Source organism: Microcebus murinus, chromosome 2 (genome assembly GCF_040939455.1).
Source record: "Microcebus murinus isolate Inina chromosome 2, M.murinus_Inina_mat1.0, whole genome shotgun sequence".
Taxonomy (NCBI): Eukaryota; Metazoa; Chordata; class Mammalia; order Primates; family Cheirogaleidae; genus Microcebus; species Microcebus murinus.
The window spans coordinates 22,443,397-22,463,685 of record NC_134105.1 but is presented as its reverse complement, the minus strand read 5'-3'; the positions used below and the strand labels follow the sequence as shown (position 1 = coordinate 22,463,685).

General features: G+C 44.4%; 1 protein-coding gene, 1 long non-coding RNA gene and 1 other non-coding gene across 3 annotated transcripts in view; 1 reads left to right on the top strand and 2 right to left on the bottom strand.

The window, feature by feature from the left end:
- The first annotated feature begins 2 nt into the window (after positions 1-2).
- On the top strand, positions 3-19,682 carry LOC142863066 (uncharacterized). The gene is made up of 4 exons (XR_012913945.1): positions 3-150; positions 2,448-2,539; positions 3,238-3,286; positions 19,156-19,682. It is a non-coding gene; the product is annotated as an uncharacterized LOC142863066 (long non-coding RNA).
- On the bottom strand, positions 1,321-1,424 carry LOC142869728 (U6 spliceosomal RNA). The gene has a single exon (XR_012918301.1). It is a non-coding gene; the product is annotated as a U6 spliceosomal RNA (small nuclear RNA).
- The window catches only part of KHDRBS1 (KH RNA binding domain containing, signal transduction associated 1), a 40,004-nt gene continuing 30,452 nt past the window's right edge, over positions 10,738-20,289 (bottom strand). Inside the window, exon 10 of the mRNA XM_075996013.1 lies at positions 10,738-11,404. The gene's annotated coding sequence lies outside the window, so the exon portion shown is untranslated. The remainder of the gene's footprint in view (positions 11,405-20,289) is intronic.

Sequence of the window (20,289 nt, the reverse complement as noted above, 5' to 3'; positions counted from 1 at the left end):
CGGGCTGGAAGCTGGGAGCGCGCTTCTTAAAGGGGCCGCCCTGACAAAGGCGGTGCCTGTGCGCTCTTTGTCTCGCGGTCCCCCGTGCCTTTCCTGCAGCTGCTGCTGAAGAGACCCCAGAGGAAGGGCAACCCACCTCCTCTTCTTCCCGTGCGTGCCTTCTCCCAGCATCTTTTCAGGCCCAGGCGAGGGCGGAGGGGAAGCGGAACTGCCTCTGCCCCCGCCCGAGATGGACTGTATCCACCAGTGGCCCATAGCACCTCAAACTTAACGTATCTCAAATTTGGCTTTCATCTTTCTCTTTGGCCCCATTGCGCTTTGGTCCACCCCAGTCAAAACCTAGGAGTCACTTCCTCCTTCCCTCAGCCCCTACATCCAATCTTTGCCCTAGTCTTGCTGACCCTGAGTCCTAGATACTTCTCACATTTGACCTTACTCCCCGTTCTCATTGTAGCCGCCTTGGTTCAAATCCTGATCCTGCCATTTCCGACCTTGAAATCTTCCCTTTTTGTTTTCTGTTCTTGTTCAAGAGACGAGGTCTCGCTCTGTCACACAGGCTGCAGTGCAGTGGCATGAAGCTGGGACTACAGGCATGTGCCACCACGCCGGGCTAATTTTTTCTTATTTTTTGTAGAGACAGGGTCTTGCTATGTTGCCCAGGCTGGTCTTGAACTCCTAGCCTCAAGCGGTCTTCCAGCCTCAGCCTCCCAAAGTTCTGGGATTACAGGTGTGAGCCATAGTGCCTGGCCTTGTTACTCACTCTTATTTTTTTTTTTTCTCGAGACAGAGTCTCACTCTTATTGCCCTGGCTAGAGTGCCGTGGCATCAGCCTAGCTCACAGCAACCTCAAACTCGTGGGCTCAAGCGATCCTCCTGCCTCAGCCTCACGAGTAGCTAGGACTATGAGCATGGGCCACCATGCCCGGCTAATTTTTTATGTATATATTTTTAGTTGTCCAGCTAATTTCTATTTTTTTTTTGTAGAGATGGGGTCTGGCTCTTGCTCAGGCTGGTCTCGAACTGCTGAGTTCAAACGATCCACCCGCCTCGGCCTCCCAGATTGCTAGGATTACAGGCGTGGGCCACCACACCAGGCCTGTTTCTCACCCTTTTTGATGAGGCTGATAATAGTCACCTTATAGATCTTGGTGAGGATTAAAGGAGATAATGCATGTAGACCAAAGTCTGTTTAATTGATGTTAGCCATCATTATGTTTGGCAAACACTTAACACAGAGGAAGCATTCAACAAATGAGCTACTACTAATAATTGTTATGATCATTTCTTCCCTCACAAGACCTATAAGCAGTCTTTTTTTTTTTAAATATGGAATGCTTCACGAATTTGCGTGTCATCCTTGCACAGGGGCCATGCTAATCTCTGTATCTGTCCAATTTTAGTATATGTGCTGCTGAAGCGAGCACTATAAGCAGTCTTAAATCACTTGGTAGATCCACTGTTTAGCACAGTGATTGGCACATAATAGACATCAATATTTAATTAATTGAAGGAATTAGGTATTTAATTAATAGATATTCACAGAGCTTACTGTCAAGTGGGAGGAGGTAGACACAAACAAAATTATTAATAGTAAATTCTGTAGTATGTTAGAAGGGAATGTGGTGTGAAAGAAAAACAGGAAAGGGGGATGGAGGGTTGCAATATTACATAAGGCAGGCAAAGTAGGCTTCACCAAGGTGACTTGAGTAAACTCATGAAAGAAATGAACAAGTCGGTCTTGCAGACATCCGGAGAAAGAGGTCATTCCAGACAGAGGGAACCATCAGTGCAAGGGCCCTCAGGCCTGAGGGTGCCTGCTGTATTTGAGAAATAACAAGGAGGCCAGTGTGGCTTAGGTGGAGTCAGGATGATAGTAGGACATGAGAAGAGATAGATCACATAGGGCAGTAAGGTTTTTACTTTGAATGAGATGCAGAGCTATTGAAGGGTTTGAACTTCTGATTTAAAAGAACCACTCTGGTTGCTCGCTGAGAACGGACTACAGGGGCACAGTGGAAGCAGGCAGGTCAGACAGGTGGCTAGGTGGCCATGGCAATGATCCTAGCAAGAGAGATGGTTTGCATTAGCTTGGATTCTGGATTTGAAGGTGAAGTCAACAAGATTTGTTGACAGATTGGAGTGTGAAAGAGGAGAGTTAAGGATGAATCCAAGGTGTTTGGCCTGGACAAATGGAAATATGGAGTCCAATTCAAATATGTTTGTTAGATTATGATAGATTTTACACCAAGTTAGTCCTTCCCTTCAGGGGGAAAAAAGGCACAGGGAGAATGATTTTCCCTGGCTCACCTAGCAGAGTAGAGAACCCAGGACAGATTTAATTTTTCTAGCTAGAAAAATTCTGATAGAAGAGATGATTCTGGCTTCTTTAGAAGTGAATTTGGAATGTATCTTAATTTCTTATTTTTATTTATTTTATTTTATTGTAGAGACAGGGTCTTGCTATGTTGCCCAGGCTGGACTTGAACTCGGGCTTCAAGTGATCCTTCTGCCTTGGCCTCCCAAAGTGCTGGGATTACAGGTATGAGCCACAACACCCTGCCAACTTTCTGAACCTTCAAAGTCTAACATTACCTAGCATATAATAGGCATTCAATATGTATTAGTTCAGTTGAGGTGGCAGCAAACTGGCTCTTGAAAGCAAGGCTGACTAGAAAAGGAAGCTAAATGGTTTCAGGAATATTCTATGAAAGACTGAGGCTGGGTGTTTCCTGGGAACACATTTTAACTCAGGTTAACAAGCATTTCTTAGCAGTTACTATATCCTGGGCACTGAGGATACAGAGGTGAATGAGTGGGTAATGGGGAAGACAGAAAAATGAATCAATATTGGCAGTGTGGTAACAGCAGTATGTACCAAGTTCAGAAGTAAACAGAAGTGACTAACAAGGGAGCCAAGAGCTTTCCCAGAGATGAATAGGAGTTTGCCTCTTTTAATCCTATGGGGAGGAAGCAATAGCTTGAGCCTGGTAACTGTCTATGGGGCTGGTGGTAGCAGAATGTTTTGCTGTGCATCTGTTACATGGAATGTGCTGGACTTTGAACATGGTAAATACTCAGGAAATGTTTACTGAATTGATTTGAGATCATGCATACAACCTAGTGTAAGAGGGTAAGGCCACTTACACATGCCATGCATGTGACCCACTCGTTACCTGTGGCTTCAGTCCACCTTATACCTGTTGTCTATTGATTTTGGCTATTTGATTTTTTTGGCAGCCCAAGATGAAAAATTTTGCCTGCTCAGCATTCATTCCCCCTCCTCCTGGTAAGAATACTGATTTTTCCCTGGGGGACTACCTTGTTCTCACCTTCAGCCCATGTGGTTTAGTGGGGCTGCCTTACCTTCCAGTTCTAATGTGGGCAGGTGGCTTGGCAAATCAAAGTATTCTGATATCCCTGCCACCTCAGGCTAGTGACTAGTTGGGATCATAGGGAGGGGATGTTAATGACTCAAGTCAGGCCTAGAATCTTTGCTGTAACTATTAGGAAGAAACTTTTATTCCCCTCTGGGAATAGGTTATAAACTTGGAGCTCTTAGTGGCCATCCTGCCACCTTTTGGGAAGAACTTAGCTGACAATGAAGAAAACACAGAAGTCAAGAAATCAGGAGAAACTTTTATTTATTTATTTTTTTACTTTATTTATTTTTTAGACAGATTCTCAGTCTGTTGCCCAGGCTAGAGTGCTGTAGTGTCAGCCTAGCTCACAGCAACTTCAAACTCCTGGGTTCAAGCAACCCTCCTACCTCAGCCTCCTGGGTAGTTGGGACTACAGGCACATGCCACTGTGCTCAGCTAATTTTGTCCATTTTTTAGTTGTTGGGCTAATTTCTTTCTATTTATAGTAGAGACAGGGTCTCACTCTTGCTCAGGATGGTCTTGAACTCCTAAACTCAAGCAATCCTCTCGCCTCGGCCTCCCAGAGTGCTAGGATTACAGGCGTGAGCCACCCAGGAGAAACTGGGCACCTGGCCCAGGAGAAACTTTTTTTTTGAGACAGAGTCTCACTCTGTTGCCTGGGCTGGGCTAGAGTGTCCATGGTGTCAGCCTAGCTCACAGCAACCTCAAACTCGTGGGCTTAAGCAATCCCCCTGCCTCAGCCTCCTGAGTAGCTGGGACTACAGGCATGCGTCACCATGCCCGGCTAATTTTTTCTATACATTTTTAGTTGGCCAATTAATTTCTTTCTATTTTTAGTAGAGATGGGGTCTCACTCTTGCTCAGGCTGGTCTCGAACTCCTGAACTCAAACAATCCATCCACCTTGGCCTCCCAGAGTGCTAAGATTACAGGCGTGATCCACCAGGTCCAGCCTGAAGAAACTTTTAAATGTTTTTTAACTGGTTTTTTTTTTAGAGACAGGGTCTTACTCTGTTGCCCAGGGTGGAGTGGTACAGTGGCACAATTGTAACTTCCTGCAACCTCAAACTCCTAGGCTCAAGTGATCCTCCCTCCTTGGCCTCCTGAGGAGCTAGGATTACAGGTACAAGCCACTAAGCCCAGCAGAAGACACTTTCTTGATAGCATTAATTGAACCCCCGGATCTAACCATACCTGAAGCTTTTGTGGATTTCTGTTATAAAAAGCCAGTTTGTGTTTGGTGTTTGACAATTGCACCTGAAATAATCTAGAATATATACTTCTAGTCCACTATCTACCAGAAGCATCTAAGGTTTTGGTCCTTCAACATCTGCCTTCTATAAGGTCCCTGGAGAAAATAAGATGGCTAGATTCTTGTCTTCTAGACCTGTGGCCACACATCTCAGCTGTTTTGTGACCTTGAAGCCTTCACTTTCCCTCTCTGAGCCTTCATTTCCTTGCTCACTATTGGCTCCTCCAGGAGTCTGAGTTGTTTTTTTTTTGTTTTTTTTTTTTTTGAGACAGAGTCTCACTTTGTTGCCCTGGCTAGAGTGAGTGCTGTGGCGTCAGCCTAGCTCACAGCAACCTCAAACTCCTGGGCTCAAGCGATCCTCCTGCCTCGGTCTCCCAAGTAACTGGGACTACAGGCATGCACCACCATGCCCGGCTAATTTTTTGTATATATATTTTTAGTTAGTCAATTATTTTTTTTCTATTTTTAGTAGAGATGGGGTCTCGCTCAGGCTGGTTTTGAACTCCTGACCTCAGCAATCCGCCTGCCTTGGCCTCCCAGAGTGCTAGAATTACAGGCGTGGGCCACCACGCCCAGCCTAGGAGTCTGAGTTTTTGAGGAAATGTCACTGGCTCTAGGCCAATCCTGTCACTGGGTGTCAAGAGTTGGGATCTTTTCCTTAGTCATGTTATTCTGGGACCAAGGCCCAAAGCTGGCAAATCTGTCCTTTCAATCAGCAGTTTTCAACCTAAATTGTGCAGCCCTCTTGTGGTACAAAGAGGTGCTGAGAGCATGGGATAAAACAATGCAGCTTTCTAGAATGTCAGTTTTATTCACTGGAAATGTAAGACAGTATTTTCAATATTAAAATGTAGTTATTTTTTATTTATTTATTTATTTATTTTTAACCTCCATTTTACAGATGGATAAAATGTAGTTATTAAGAACACCTTCTTAGCCGGGCGCTGTGGCTCACGCCTGTAATCCTAGCTCTTGGGAGGCTGAGGCGGGCGGATTGCTCAAGGTCAGGAGTTCAAAACCAGCCTGAGCAAGAGCGAGACCCCGTCTCTACTATAAACAGAAAGAAATTAATTGGCCAACTGATATATATATATAAAAAAAAAATTAGCCGGGCATAGTGGCGCATGCCTGTAGTCCCAGCTACTCGGGAGGCTGAGGCAGAAGGATCACTTGAGCCCAGGAGTTTGAGGTTGCTGTGAGCTAGGCTGACGCCACGGCACTCACTCTAGCCTGGACAACAAAGTGAGACTCTGTCTCAAAAAAAAAAAAAAAAAAAAAAAGAACACCTTCTTAGCCGGGTGTGGTGGCTCATGCCTGCAATCCTACTACTCTGTGAGGCTGAGGCGGGAGGATCGTTTGCACTCAGGAGTTCGAAACTGGCCTGAGCAAGAGTGAGACCCCATCTCTACTATAAATAGAAAGAAATTAGCTGGACAACTAAAAATATATATATAAAAAATCAGCTGGGCATGGTGGTGCATGCCTGTAGTCCCAGCTACTCGGGAGGCTGAGGCAGGAGGATTGCTTGAGTCCAGGAGTTTGAGGTTGCTGTGAGCTAGGTACTCAGGAGGCTGAGGCAGAAGGATTGCTTTAGACCAGGAGTTTGAAGTTGCTGTGAGCTAGGCTGATGCCACGGCACTCTAGCCCAGGCAACACATTGAGACTGTCTCAAAAAAAAAAAAAAAAAAGAACACCTTTTCTAGAGCCAGACTTCCTAGCTCCACCACTTACTGGCTGCATGAGTTAGGAAGTTACTCAACCTGTGTCTCTGTTTCCTCAGTGTACTAGCATCTGCCATATAGGATTGTGGGGAGGTTTAAGTTAGTCTGTGTAAAGTAGTTAGAACAGTGCCCATTGTTAAGTTCTATTGAAGTATTGGCTATTATTATTTTGGATTATTGTGGGTTTTTTTTGAGACAGAGTCTAACTTTGTTGCCCAGGCTAGAGTGAGTGCCGTGGCATCAGCCTAGCTCACAGCAACCTCAAACTCCTGGGCTCAAGCAATCCTCCTGCCTCAGCCTCCCAAGTAGCTGGGACTACAGGCAGGTGCCACCATGCCCAGCTAATTTTTTCTATATATATATTTGTTGGCCAATTAATTTCTATTTATAGTAGAGACGGGGTCTCGCTCTTGCTCAGGCTGGTTTCAAACTCCTGAGTGCCAACGATCCTCCCACCTCAGCCTCCCAGAGTGCTAGGATTACAGGCATGAGCCACCGTGCCCAGCCTATTATTATTAAAATATGAATATATTGTGAAGTACAAACTAATGTGAATTTAAGATTGAAGGCTTTGAAAAAAAATGTCACCTGAAGCTCTGTCCCAGCCCCTCAAGGGACTTGTTCTCACTTTCTCAGGCCAGTGAGAATACTTACATCTGATTTTCACTGTTACAGTCTATAAAAGAAGCCATGACTTCATGTTCTTCACATTTCCTGGGCCATTCTCACTCCATCTATACATTAGTCTCCCACACGTCCTTCAACTTGTCAGGGCCTCACCCACCTACCTGTTCTCATCCAGACATTTGCCTTCCCGTGTCTTATATTTAATTATTACAAAGACAATATATGCAAACTATAGAAAACCTAGAAAATACTGTGTTTCTGTAGTTTTTTTAAAGATAGGATTTTGACAGGTAGTGTACTTGGGTGTCAGGTGGGGCGAGTAATGAAAATGGAGGGAACAACATGAGCAAAGGTCCAGAAGCAGACTATGTTCCAGAAGAGCGAGTCCATTTTGGCTTGAGAGTAACTGAAGATGAGGCTGGAAAAATAGGCTCAGTTCAGATCACTTGATGATCCTGAATGCTACACATAGTAAAGAATTTGAACTCAACTTCAACTCTGAGCCCATTTTATCTATAAAAATTAGGACAATTCCTATGTCATTGTTGTGAGGATTAGAGATGGAGAGAAGCAAACAGATGGGAGGGACATCCTGTATGAGAAATGGAGTGCTTTTATGATGAGTTGGAGACACACTCTTTTCCTTGGTGTAAACCATCCCACCCCTGAGGGTGGCCTGAAAATCAGTTACATTTGATCATCTTATTCCCCTGCAATGCACATTTTAACCACCAGAGAGAGCCCGATACAAAGGAATCAGAACTCCCAGCACAACCGGGAGATTGAGCTGGGCATAGCTGGGCAGATGTGGAATCCTGGACCCAATCCAGGGCTTTTCAATGGTAGGGTTGGGCCTGGATCCAGGTGCCCCCTCTATGACCCTTTTCCTTCTTACACCGATTCCAAGGGAAGGGGGTGGGGCATGCTACCACAAACTAAAGCTTAGCAGCTAGCTAGTTTTAAGGTCTCTAGAAGGGGGTGGGGGGGGGGAATGGAGGATGAGGGCCAGATCTAGTCTGGGAGCCTGGATTTCTGTATCTAAGGCAAAAAAAGACAAAATGTCCATAAACTCTGGTTACAAGCCAGTAGGCCTCACTCCTTGGTATACAGACCAGGTCATCTAGCTATACCTGGGAACCTTAGAAAAAGGAGCTGGGGCTGTATGTAGCATGAGGAAGGGCCAGGGGCAAGAAGGGGAGAAAAGGCCGGGGGCGGTGGCTCACAACTGTAATCCTAGCACTCTGGGAGGCTGAGGTGGGTGGATTGCTCAAGGTCAGAAGTTCGAAACCAGCCTGAGCAAGAGCGAGACCCCGTCTCTACTATAAATAGAAATAAATTAATTGGCCAACTAATATATATAGAAAAAATTAGCCGGGCATGGTGGCACATGCCTGTAGTCCCAGCTACTCGGGAGGCTGAGGCAGGAGGATCGCTTGAGCCCAGGAGTTTGAGGTTGCTGTGAGCTAGGCTGACGCCATGGCACTCACTCTAGCCAGGGCAACAAAGTGAGACTCTGTCTCAAAAAAAAAAAAAAAAATAAGGGGAGAAAGTGCCTTATCTGAAAGTCATTTTTAGGGTGGCACCCACGTGGCCATTAGGACCTCAGCCTTTAGGTCTGTCAAAATGTGTAGTGGGGTCTAGCTTCCGCAGTCATGACTTACTAGCCTAGTGTTGCACAGGACTTTTACAAAACCTGCTTTAACTTCTGGGATTTTTCTGTTACAGATGCTAAACCCAGAGATATCTAATAATTTACCTAAGATCAAACAGCACCTAAGGGCAGAGCTGGGCCTGTAAGCAGTGAGTGGTTCTGAAGGGCCCAGGAAAGGGAAAGCAGGCAGACCAACAACCATCAGAGCTGCAAGGCCTCATACCCACCCCTCCAGGGCTAGCTCTGCTGCTAGGCCCCAGGCTGATAGCCCTACCTCTACACTCCCACCCCAGTCCCCTGAGAGCCCATTACCCTGGCTACAGCCAGAAAGGCCTAGCTAAAATATTTATGGCTCAAAACAGTCCCCAGGCTCAGGAGGGGGCTAGGGAGAATGGCTGATGTCATCCCTTCTCAGCTTGCAGGGGAGGTGACTGACATGGAGGGCAGCTGGGCCAAGCCCATTAGGTCAGGACTCTCAAAGGAAGATCTCCAGGGACATAAGTGGTAACTAGAGAGGGTGGAGGCTGTGTGTGACAAGACGTGACAGGTGACAGGACTGGATAAGACCTATAAGCCTGAAATAAAGGAGGAAGGAAACTTAAGTGTTGAGAAGTATTTTGTCTAGACCCCGTGCTAGGCATTTCAGATACATCTCATTTGCTTCTCCAATTCCATTTGGTAGGTAGGGATTATTATCTTACTTTGGTGGAGTAAACAGGCCCTGAAAACACACAAGTGATGAGCTGGGATTTAAATCCAGATCTGTTTGGCTTCGGGCCTGTGAGCTTTCCTATAAAATTCCACAGTTCCCAAGCAGAATCTTGCACCTGGGCACTGAGGGTATGGTTGCCAAGGAACAGAATGCAGGTTCTCCAGACTGTGACCCAGGTTCTGTGCCTTCATTTATCTCTTTATCTATGACCAGGATGACCTTGTCTGGTGAATGGAAGCAGGTCCTCAAATGCTAAAGGACTCTGGCCACAAAGTGAAGCCTAGAAGACCAAGAAACCAAGGAAAGTGCAGTCTCAGTGGCCAGGCCTGGACTGAGAGCCTCCAAGGCAAATAGAGTGACAATCTTATCTATGTTTTCCTGTGACTTTCCCAGTTTTAGCACTCAAAGTCCTGGATTCCAGGAACTCTCTCAGGCTTGGGTAAACCTGCATGGTTTTTCACCCTAGACCAGGCGTCCTCAAACTGCAGCCCACTGAGGACATTTATCCAGCCCGCCAGGTGTTTTTGCAGCCACTGCCTGTCCTGCAGCCAACTCGTCCCGGCCCCACAGTGCGCATGTGTGGAATGTGCGCTGTACTCTCCAACGGCCCACCAACGGTCTGAGGGACAGTGAACTGGCCCCGTTTAAAAAGTTTGAGAACCCCTGCCCTAGACAAACCCCTCATACCAACACTGTTTCAAAGCACTTGTGGCTGTAAGAGGTACAAACAGGTCAAAAAATATGGACTATGAAGTCTGATAGCATGTTTCTAACCTAACACAAGTTTCTTATCCTTCTTGACCCTCAGTTTCCTCATCTGTAAAATCAGCATAATGGATTGAAGGATTAAGTCAAACAGTGCATATAAATGCTTGACATAGTGCTTGGTACATACTAAGAAAAAATAAATTATTAGCTATTATTTATAGTCATCAACAATCAAGACAAAAACAGGCTCAGAGGTTAAACAGCTTGCCCAATGTAAATCAACTGATTTTTAATGTCCCTTTCTATTGTACCTCTGTTCCTGCTAAGAATAAATCCAGGCTCATCAGAGCACCCCATGCACAGTTAAAATGCAGATAGGCTCTCATCTCTCCCTAAATTCAGCCCTTCTTTTCCTTGTTCTATTATTAGGAAAAATAACGGGAAGGCATTAGGGAAGAGTAGAATATTAGAGGTTCCTAAACTCTCAGAAAGCTCAGTATAAATCAGCCTAATAGGCCACAGGAAACCAGAAGCCTACCAAAGGCTGACTTTCTACTTCTTCAAGAAAAAATGTTAGAACAAATGTTAGAACATGGCCCAGTATGGCTGGAAGGAAAGTGGGAGCTACACAGGCAGGCTTTGGCTCTCTCCCAAAGCTGACAGAAGCTACCAGAGTGGGACCACTCATCACTTAACCAAACCTTTATTTGAGTCTTCAGGGGCATATACTTGGGGAAGGAATACAGTACAAAGGTGAAGGAGAAGCCCTACCCTTCAAGAGCTTTTTGGACAAGGTAACTAATCGACAATGAAGAGAAAAACAGGCTCAGAGGTTAAATAACTTGCTCAAAGTAACTGAACCTTCTCACTTGGCTCTCCTCAGTCCTTTACATGGGGATGAGTGACCACCCTCTCTCTGGGAGCCCTCTGAAAGTGTCCTAGGACTCCCAGGCTGACACCCACAACACAGGTGTGGCAGGATAGGAGGTGGTGGTAGGGTGTTCCAGCCAGTTCTGTGGGAGGCTAACAGGAAGCAGGCAGACTGGGAGTGGCACAGTTTATACTGATATAGGAGGCCATGCTAGGGATACTGTTCATCCCCTTCAACACTTTAAAGTATTGAGTAGGTTTAAACGATAGCATCACAGTCCCCCAAAGCCCTGACACTATTCTGGGCCTAACAACTCTTAAGGGATCCTGGCTGGCTTTCTGTGGGACAATCACAAAGATCAGGAGGTAGAGTGAAACAAAACTGTTGATCTCCTCTCCTGGGTTTCTCTGTGCTCAGCAAATGCCAGCAGGCCAGACTTTACAGTAGCAGGTAGCTCTCCTGGTTTCCAGAGTTCTCTGATGGCTGCAAAGACACAAAGTGGAAAATTAAGAAACATGAAGCTGTCCTATCAGGGGGCTTCCCAGCCTCCCATCTGGCCAGGCTGCCTCCCTTACAGTCTCCCCATCCCACAGCACAACTCTAGTCATTTCAGTCAATACACAGGTCTCTAGGTACACAGATGGGTAGAAACCAGAAGGCCACAGCCCACAAGCTCTCTTTTTGCTGTCAGCCAAATAATGAAAATAGAGTTTCATATCCCATGGGTCTTTGGCTATGCTTGAGCTGAGTGATCCAGGGAAGAATCAACCAAACCTTGGGCAGGGGGGACAGGGAACCTTAGCTATACAAGCTTTGGGGCCTCCCAGCTACACAGAGGGGAAAATGTTTCCTGTTCTCCCAGAGATGTGAAAAGATCAACAAAGAATTCTAAAGTCTTTGGAAGAAAGGAAATGGGGAAACAGGCATCTTCTCATTGCTATTTTTCAAAACTCAATTCTAGGCACAGGGGGTATCTCTTCTGGCCTTATGAGGGGTTTCTTTCTTTTTTTTTTTGAGACAGAGTCTTGCTGTTGCCTGGGCTAGAATCCGTGGCATCATCATAGCTCACAGCAACCTTAAACTCCTGGGCTCAAGCGATCCTCCTGCCTCAGCCTCCTGAGTAGTCGGGACTACAGGTGTTCGCCACCATGCCCAGCTAATTTTTTGTTTCAATTTTTAGTTGCTGGGATAATTTTTCCTGTGTTTAGTAGAGACGGGGTCTTGCTCTTGTTCAGGCTGGTCTTGAACTCCTGACCCCAAGAAATCATCCTGCCTCGGCCTCCCAGAGTGCTAGGATTACCAGCATGAGCCAACTCGCCCAGCCGTTATGAGGGGTTTCATCCCAGCCCCAAATACTCAAGGTTGCCCACAGGAGAGACACAGCCAAAGCCTGGAGCATAGGGCAGGGGCCTGACCTCATACTAAAGTCTAGAGCAGTGCTTCCCATCTTTTAAATGGCACTACCACCCTCCACGTTGTTCTAGCCAGAAACCTGGAACCTTAGTACACATCCCTGTTCTCCCTCATCTTATCAATCACACTAAATTATATCCATTCTATCTCCTAAAAGTTCTTGAATCCATTTACTTCTCTACATTTTCAATATTACTACAGTGTTATTCTCCAACCTTCCCCTCTTCAGTCAATAGTCTTCAGTGTTGCCCTCAGAATAAGGTCTAGATTCCTATTTCACCTTCACCCTGCTTCAGTCCTACCCCCTCTTTCTAGAATGTGCTTCATGTCCTTTCCCTTAACAGCCCAGCTCAGTCTTCCTTTAAATGTTAGCTTAAACATCATTTCCTCAAAGAAAACCCTAGAGTTAGGTTGTATGACTGCATAGCACCTTGTTCTGCTCTTTTATAGAATTTATTATGATACAAATTATTTGCTATTTATGAGATTATCTGTTTAGTGTCTGTTTCCCTAGATACACTGTAAGCACCATGAAGTCAGGGAACATTTTATCTTGTTCACACACCACTGACTCTCCAGTGACTAGCACATAGCAAGCATAATTTACAATACTGAATGTATAAAAAAAAAAAAAGAATGAAAGGGGACATTTGTACTTATTTCTAGAGAGAAACTTATAAAGAATTGTATCAGAGCACAATGTATTTCTCTTTCTCAAAGGTAGATGCAGGGGTCTGCTACATTCCAACCCCAGAGAGCCTGAGAAGAGGGTAGTACCCATCTTAAACCTAAAACCAGCCCATGTATAGGAACCATAAAGGCTGCTAGAGTCAGAAGATCCCAGAGAAGAATTAGCCCTATATCTGAACCCAAACTCTTCTACCTTAAATTCTCACATACACCATGGTGCCTGGAAGAATGAGACTGGCTATCCTGAGGTGGGCCAAGGTGGACTCCAGAGGTTGAGAAGGGAACAGCCAATGCAGGCATCTTAAAGCTGTATTAAAATCAGAATAGCACCAAATTTCTAGCAATGTGCGCTATTTAGCTAATTAATCTGGGCTTATAGACTCGTTGTGGCTCACTCTGCCTAAACATATCTCAAATGAGCTGTCTTTTTTCAGAAGTCCCACGACTCCCCCAGATTTGCCCTGGAAGTGACAAGGCCTCCGTGAAGCAAGACACTCCCTTACCCTAGGTCTAGGTGGGGGAAGCACGGGGCTAGCTTGTATACCTGTCTGAAAAGTCCAACCAGCCCATTCTCTGACTGAGATGCAGCCAGAGACAGCACAGCGTAGGTTAAGAATGAGAAGTACACTCACTACTCAGAGACTGCTGCATCCAGAGTCAAAGGATGCCAAGAAGCTAAACCTCACCAGCATGGCTATGAAATTCAAGTCCCTTCCCAAGACAAGTCTCCTCATTTTAGAAAAGACAGCCAGAGACAGTAGTTGACAGAACACTAAATGAGAACACAACTTCAGCCTCAGAGCCAGAATAGACAACAGATTAGGAGACCTCCAGCCCTGGGGTGGGAAAATTGATTCTAGAGGTCAGTGAATGTTGTGCTTTCCATTACCCACCCCAAAAAGGGTTGAGCTTTATGCTTGAATGCAACCTCCTTGGAAGCCCAGGGTAGCAATCAGACTATAATAGGACTAAGGTGCAGTGCCCACCATAGTCCTTTGCTCCTAAGAGGCCTAGAAGGGCCACGCCTATTTTGCAGGCCAGGAAACAAAAGAACGGGTAGTCAGGCAGTATAGTGTACTTCCTCGCCTCCACCCAGCAGCTGCTGTCTCAGGCAGCTGTTTCAGCCTGTCTGCTCGATGCTATTAAATATTCATCGGATGCTTGCTAGCTTTAAACATGCAATGACTATTAATCTGGAGAGCAGGAGGTACGTGTGGCTCCGGAGAGAGAGGAGGGAAAAGCTCATGAGGATTCAAGTCTTTTAACTTTGGAATCTGGAAACCAAGCCAGGGGCACCAATCCTATACACCAAAGCTAGGAAATACTTTCAGTGTAAGTTGATCTTGTGGCCATTTAAGGTGCAGAGAGAATAGGAGGCAGCCAAGTAGGAGCAGAAAATCTTGGATTTAAATTCAAGTTCTTGGACTCTGTTGTCATCCTAATCTCTAGACATTAGTTTCTCACTCCGTGTACCAGGGGCAATCTTTGCTTCACACAGTCATTTGAGAGAATTAAATGGAATGGTATATAATCAGGGGTCCTCAACCTATGGTGAGTTGTATATTTATTTCATTATATATTACCATGTAATAATAATAAAGTACACGATAAATGTAATGCACTTGAAACATTCCAAAACCACAACTGTCGCGTGTCGTCCCGTCCCCCCCGCCGCCCTCCCCCCCCATACATGGAAAAATTGTCTTCCATGAAAATGATGCCAAAAAGCTTGGGGATCACTGCTGTATATGATACTCCCAGCACAGAGTGAGAACACAATTAAAAGCTTAAAATGGAGGCAGGGATCATCCATTCAGTGGTGAAACAAGGCCTTTCTTAAGAGCAAAGTTTCTATCAGTAGAGACTCAGCGTTTTGGTTTCCAATTAATAGGGTGAGTGAAAGGAATAGAATACAAGGAGATTTTCTTAACATAGGGCAAAGTCTTAACATCCCATCATCAAATAGCCCAAATACCTGACAGGAGAGAGGATTCTTCTTTCTGAAAGCAAAAGGTCTTGAGGCAAGAAGACAAGGTAAGGGGAGAAACCCCCTTCGCCCTCCCACAAAGGAGCAGTGCCACTTTCCCCAAGGCTTTCCTCTATTGCTTCCCTTATGTTCCCTCCTTTGCTGGCACAATGGCAAACAGGTGTGGTTTAAGTCACCCTCATGCTTAAGGCCTTAAATAGCTCCCTAAACTTTATAATAAAGTCCAAATTCTTTGCCTAATATTTAGTTTTGCAAAATTAGCACTAACCTACTCTTCCCACCTCTATTTATAACTAATATTTGAGTGCCTATTACATGGTACATTGAATGTTTTATATGCATGAACTCACTCAATCTTCACAACCATGTTGTGAAGTAAATGATATTATGCCCATTTCACAGATGATGAAACTGAGACTTGAAGAGGATAACTCACTTAAGGCTCCAAAGCTAGTCAGACTAACCTTGGAGGCGGCAGAATTTGAAATTAGTGTGTGTAAAGCCTTAATAAAGTCTTATGCTAGGCTATCTACTTGTCTGCCTGTGAAATTCTTGGTTATCCTTTAAGATTTGACTTAAATGTCACCCCGTTTCTTTGGTGCCTCCTAAGCCTTTTTCAGACAATTCCTCCAGCCTGCCTGGTATTCAGTTCAGCAAGAGAACATGATTACACACTACTCAATTTAAGACTTACTCTTTCCCATTAGACTGAGTTTCTTGAGGGCAGGGGCTATAAACTGATGTAGACTTCTTTTTTTTTATATTATTTATTTTTATTTTAGCGTATTATGAGGGTACAAGTGTTAAGGTTACGTACATTACCCATGCCTCCTCCCCCCTTGAGTCAGAGCCTCAAGCGTGACCATCCCCCAAATGTTGCACAGCTCACTCACTGTGTTTGTATATACCCATCCCCTCCTACCTGCCCGACACCCGATAAATGTTATTCCTATGTGTCCACTGAGGTATTGATTAATACCAATTTGCTGGTGAGTACATGTGGTGCTTGTTTTTCCATTTAGATACTTCACTTAGTAGAATGGGTTCCAGCTCTATCCAGGAAAATATAAGAGGTGCTATATCACCATTGTTTCTTAAAGCTGAGTAGTACTCCATGGTATACATATACCACATTTTATTAATCCACTCATGAATTGATGGGCACTTGGGTTGTTTCCACAACTTTGTAATTATGAATTGTGCTGCTATAAACAGTCGAGTGCAGGTGTCTTTTTCATTGATGTAGACTTCTGACCCAATATAGCCAGCAAAAGAGCCTAAGTGGCCTCAGCAAATCTTCATCATCATCATAATGATGTTCCTGCAGGGGAAGCCGCCTTCCAGGACAGGGAACTACTGTATAGGATTCCCTGGTATAGTTTTGGCTGACAGGTAAAAATCCTTCTGAATTCCAGAATATAGCTGAGATTTATCACAGACTCTGAAATCAGAGTTTGAATCCCAGCTCTGCTACTTATTAAGAGCTGTGTGGGGCCGGGCATGGTGGCTCACGCCTGTAATCCTAGCTCTCTAGGAGGCCGAGGCAGGCGGATCGTTTGAGCTCAGGAGTTTGAAACCAACCTGAGCAAGAGCGAGACCCCCTCTCTACTATAAAAAAATAGAAAGAAATTAATTGGCCAACTAATATATATAGAAAAATTAGTCGGGCATGGTGGCGCATGCCTGTAGTCCCAGCTACTTGGGAGGCTGAGGCAGGAGGATCGCTTGAGCCCAGGAGTTTGAGGTTGCTGTGAGCTAGGCTGATGCCACAGCACTCACGCTTGTCTGGGCAACAAAGCGAGACTCTCTCTCTCAAAAAAAAAAAAAAAAAAAGAGCTGTGTGGCCTTAAATAAGTCATTTAAATTTTTCTGGGTCTCAGTTTCATCATGTGTAAAAATGGGATAATAATATCCACTTTGCTGGTAGAAAAAACAATGCATGGCAGAGTAAATAGGCAATATACGTTTGTGTTGACAAAATGAGGTAGTTAACTAAGACTTTTTTTTTTTTGAGAGAGAGTCTCCCTCTATTGCCTGGGCTAGAGTGCCATGGCGTCAGCCTAGCTCACAGCAACCTCAAATTCCTGGGCTCAAGCGATCCTCCTGCCTAAGCCTCCCAAGTAGCTGGGACTACAGGCATGTGCCACCATGCCCAGCTAATTTTTTCTATATATTTTTAGTTGGCCAATTAATTTCTTTCTATATTTAGTAGAGACGGGGTCTCGGTGTTGCTCAGGCTGGTTTTGAACTCCTGACCTTGAGTAATCCTCCTGCCTCAGGCTCCCAGAGTGCTAGGATTACAGGCGTGAGCCCCACTCCTGGCCTGCATCTTACATTTAATTTGAAAAGAAACCATTGTGTCAGTTTAATTAGCATTTTTTTCTTTGCAATACTTAATGATACATCTTACACTAGTCTCTTACAGTCAATGAAATACAGCATCATCTTACAGAAGCAGCATGCTTTCAGCATAGCCAATGGACTTTGGTGTACAATGTTGATATGCACCCCCCCTACTTGCTATGCAAGCAGAGAAAATTACTTTAATTCTCCTGGTATCAGTTGCCTCATTTATAAAAATAGGGAACACACACAGTAGGCATTCAAAGTGAGTTCTTTCATCCTTTAACCAGGCAAAGCTGCCTATTTTCCCTATCTCACTTTTCCCCTTCATTTAAATGCAGTCAAAGGCAATGAATAGGGTGGACTGAGATACAATAAAATAAAGGAAAAAATTAAAGTGCCCACTTAGTAGTAGCACTGCCAGCAACAGCAGCCTCTGTATGCTCACACAAAGCACAAGACCATATCAAGACAAAGGGAGCCCATGTGCTGCCTAATGCATTTAACCCAGAAATGATCTTGGGGCAAAGCCTTGGGGGGACACAGCTTTAACATTAGAGGCCAAGGAGGCAGTACTCAAGTTTCCAAAACCCAAGCACAACAGCCACCACTACCTCTATTCCTCATTCATTTGGTTCAGGGAGCATTCTGCATATTTGCAGGTAAGAAGCCTTCTGTGACTGGCAGGCTGCTGTTCCTAAAACAAAAAACAGCCTAAGTTTGTTTCATCCCTGATGGCCAGAGAAAGCCCTAGCAGCTGCTGATGTATCTCTAATTTCATTCTTAGCCTGGAGCAAGCAGTGGGATTTGGTGGGAGAGAGAGCGCAAAAGATGACAAACCCTAAGGCCATATTCCTAGGTAAGGAAGGCTGAGAGTATTTCTTATCAGTAACCATCATCGCCAAGAGTCCCCTGGAGACTCCATGGAAACTGTGGGAGAGGGAAAGAAGGACAGAAAAGGTTGATGATGGGAGATGATGATGGGAGATGGACATGCTGGAGCTCATCCCAAGCCTCTGGTGAACTACATATGGCCAGGCATGGCAGGTAGGATACCTCGTTCCCACTTCAGCAGCCTGCAGTATAATGCATATGATAAAGACACACTTTGTCACCCATATCTGGGTTCAAATCTCAGCTCCACCATTTGTAAGTTCTCAGTGATGCCAAAATAAACCATTACTTATTATTGAACAGCTACTATATGCCAGAAATTGTATTAAGCACTTTAAGTAATACTAATTTCAAAAGGCAGCAGACCTATACACATTTATGGTCAATTTCTGACCAGGGTGCCAAGACCATCAATGGGGAAAGAATAGTCTCTTCAACAAATGGTGTTGAGACAACTGGATATCCATGTGTAAAGAATTAATTTTTTTTGAGATGGGGTCTCACTCTGTTGCCTGGGCTAGAGTGTAGTAGTATCATCAGAGCTCACTGCAGCCTCAAACACCTGGGCTCCAGCAATCCTCTGGTCTCAGCTTCCTGAGTACCCAAGACTACAGGTGCACGCCCAGCTAATTTTCTCTTTTCTTTTTGTAGAGATGATGAGAATTTGCTATGTTGCTCAAGCTGGTCTTTTTTTTTTTTGGAGACAGAGTCTCGCTTTGTTGCCCAGGCTAGAGTGAGTGCCATGGCGTCAGCCTAGCTCACAGCAACCTCAAGCTCCTGGGCTCAAGCAATCTTTCTGCTTCAGCCTCCCAAGTAGCTGGGACTACAGGCATGCACCACCATGCCCGGCTAATTTTTTCTATATGTTTTTAGTTGGCCAATTAATTTCTTTCTATTTTTTTAATAGAGACGGAGTCTTGCTCTTCCTCAGGCTGATCTCGAACTCCTGACCTCCAGCGATCCTCCTGCCTTGGCCTCCCAGAGTGCTAGGATTACAGGCATGAGCCACCACGCCTAGCCGAGCCCAGGAGTTTTGAGGCTGCAGTGAGCTAAGACGATGCCACTACTACTCTACCCAGGGCAACAGAGCGAGAATCTGTCTCAAAAAAAGAAAAAAAAAATTTGAAGCCCCACTTCACACCATATACAAAAGCTAACATAAAATGAATCACAGACCTAAATGTAAGAATTGAAACTAAGAAACTCTTAGAAGGAAATGTAGGTATAAATCTCCCTGAGCTTGAGCAAGACAATGGCTTCTTATCTATGACAATAAAAGAACAATCAACTAAAAAAGCAACAGATAAACTGCACTTCATCAAAATGAAAAAACCTCTGTGCTTCAAATAAAGTAAAAAGGCAGCCCCTTCAATGGGAGAAAATATTTGCAAATCATATATCCAATAAGGGTCTAGCATACAGAACATATAAAGAACTTACAACTCAATAATAAAAAGATAAATAATCCAATTTAAAAATCAACAAAATATTTAAAGAGACATTTCTCCAAAGAAGATATATATAATTGGCTAACAAGCACATGAAAAGATTCTCAATAACATTAGTCATTGGGGAAATCCAAATCCAAATCTCCATGAGATACCACTTCACAACCATCCAGATGGCTATAATAAAATGTAAAGTAAATGTTGGTGAGGATATGGAGAAATTGGAACCCTCATACATTGCTGGTAGGAATGGTACAGGATCTGTGAAAAAGTTTGGCAATTCTGCAAAAAATGAAACAGTTACCATATGACCAGGCAATTTTTCTCCTAGGTATATATCCAAGAAGTTGAAAACACATCCCCACACAAAAACTTGTACACAAATGTCCAAAGCAGTAATTTTCATAATAGCCAAAAAGCAGATACAACCCAAATGTCCATTAATGGATGAATGCATAAATAAAATGTGGTAAATACATGTTAATACAATGAAATAGCATTTGACAGTAAAGAGGAACAAAATACTGATATATGCTACAACATGGATGAACCTTGAAAATCATTATGCTAAGTGAAAGCCAGTTACAAAAGAG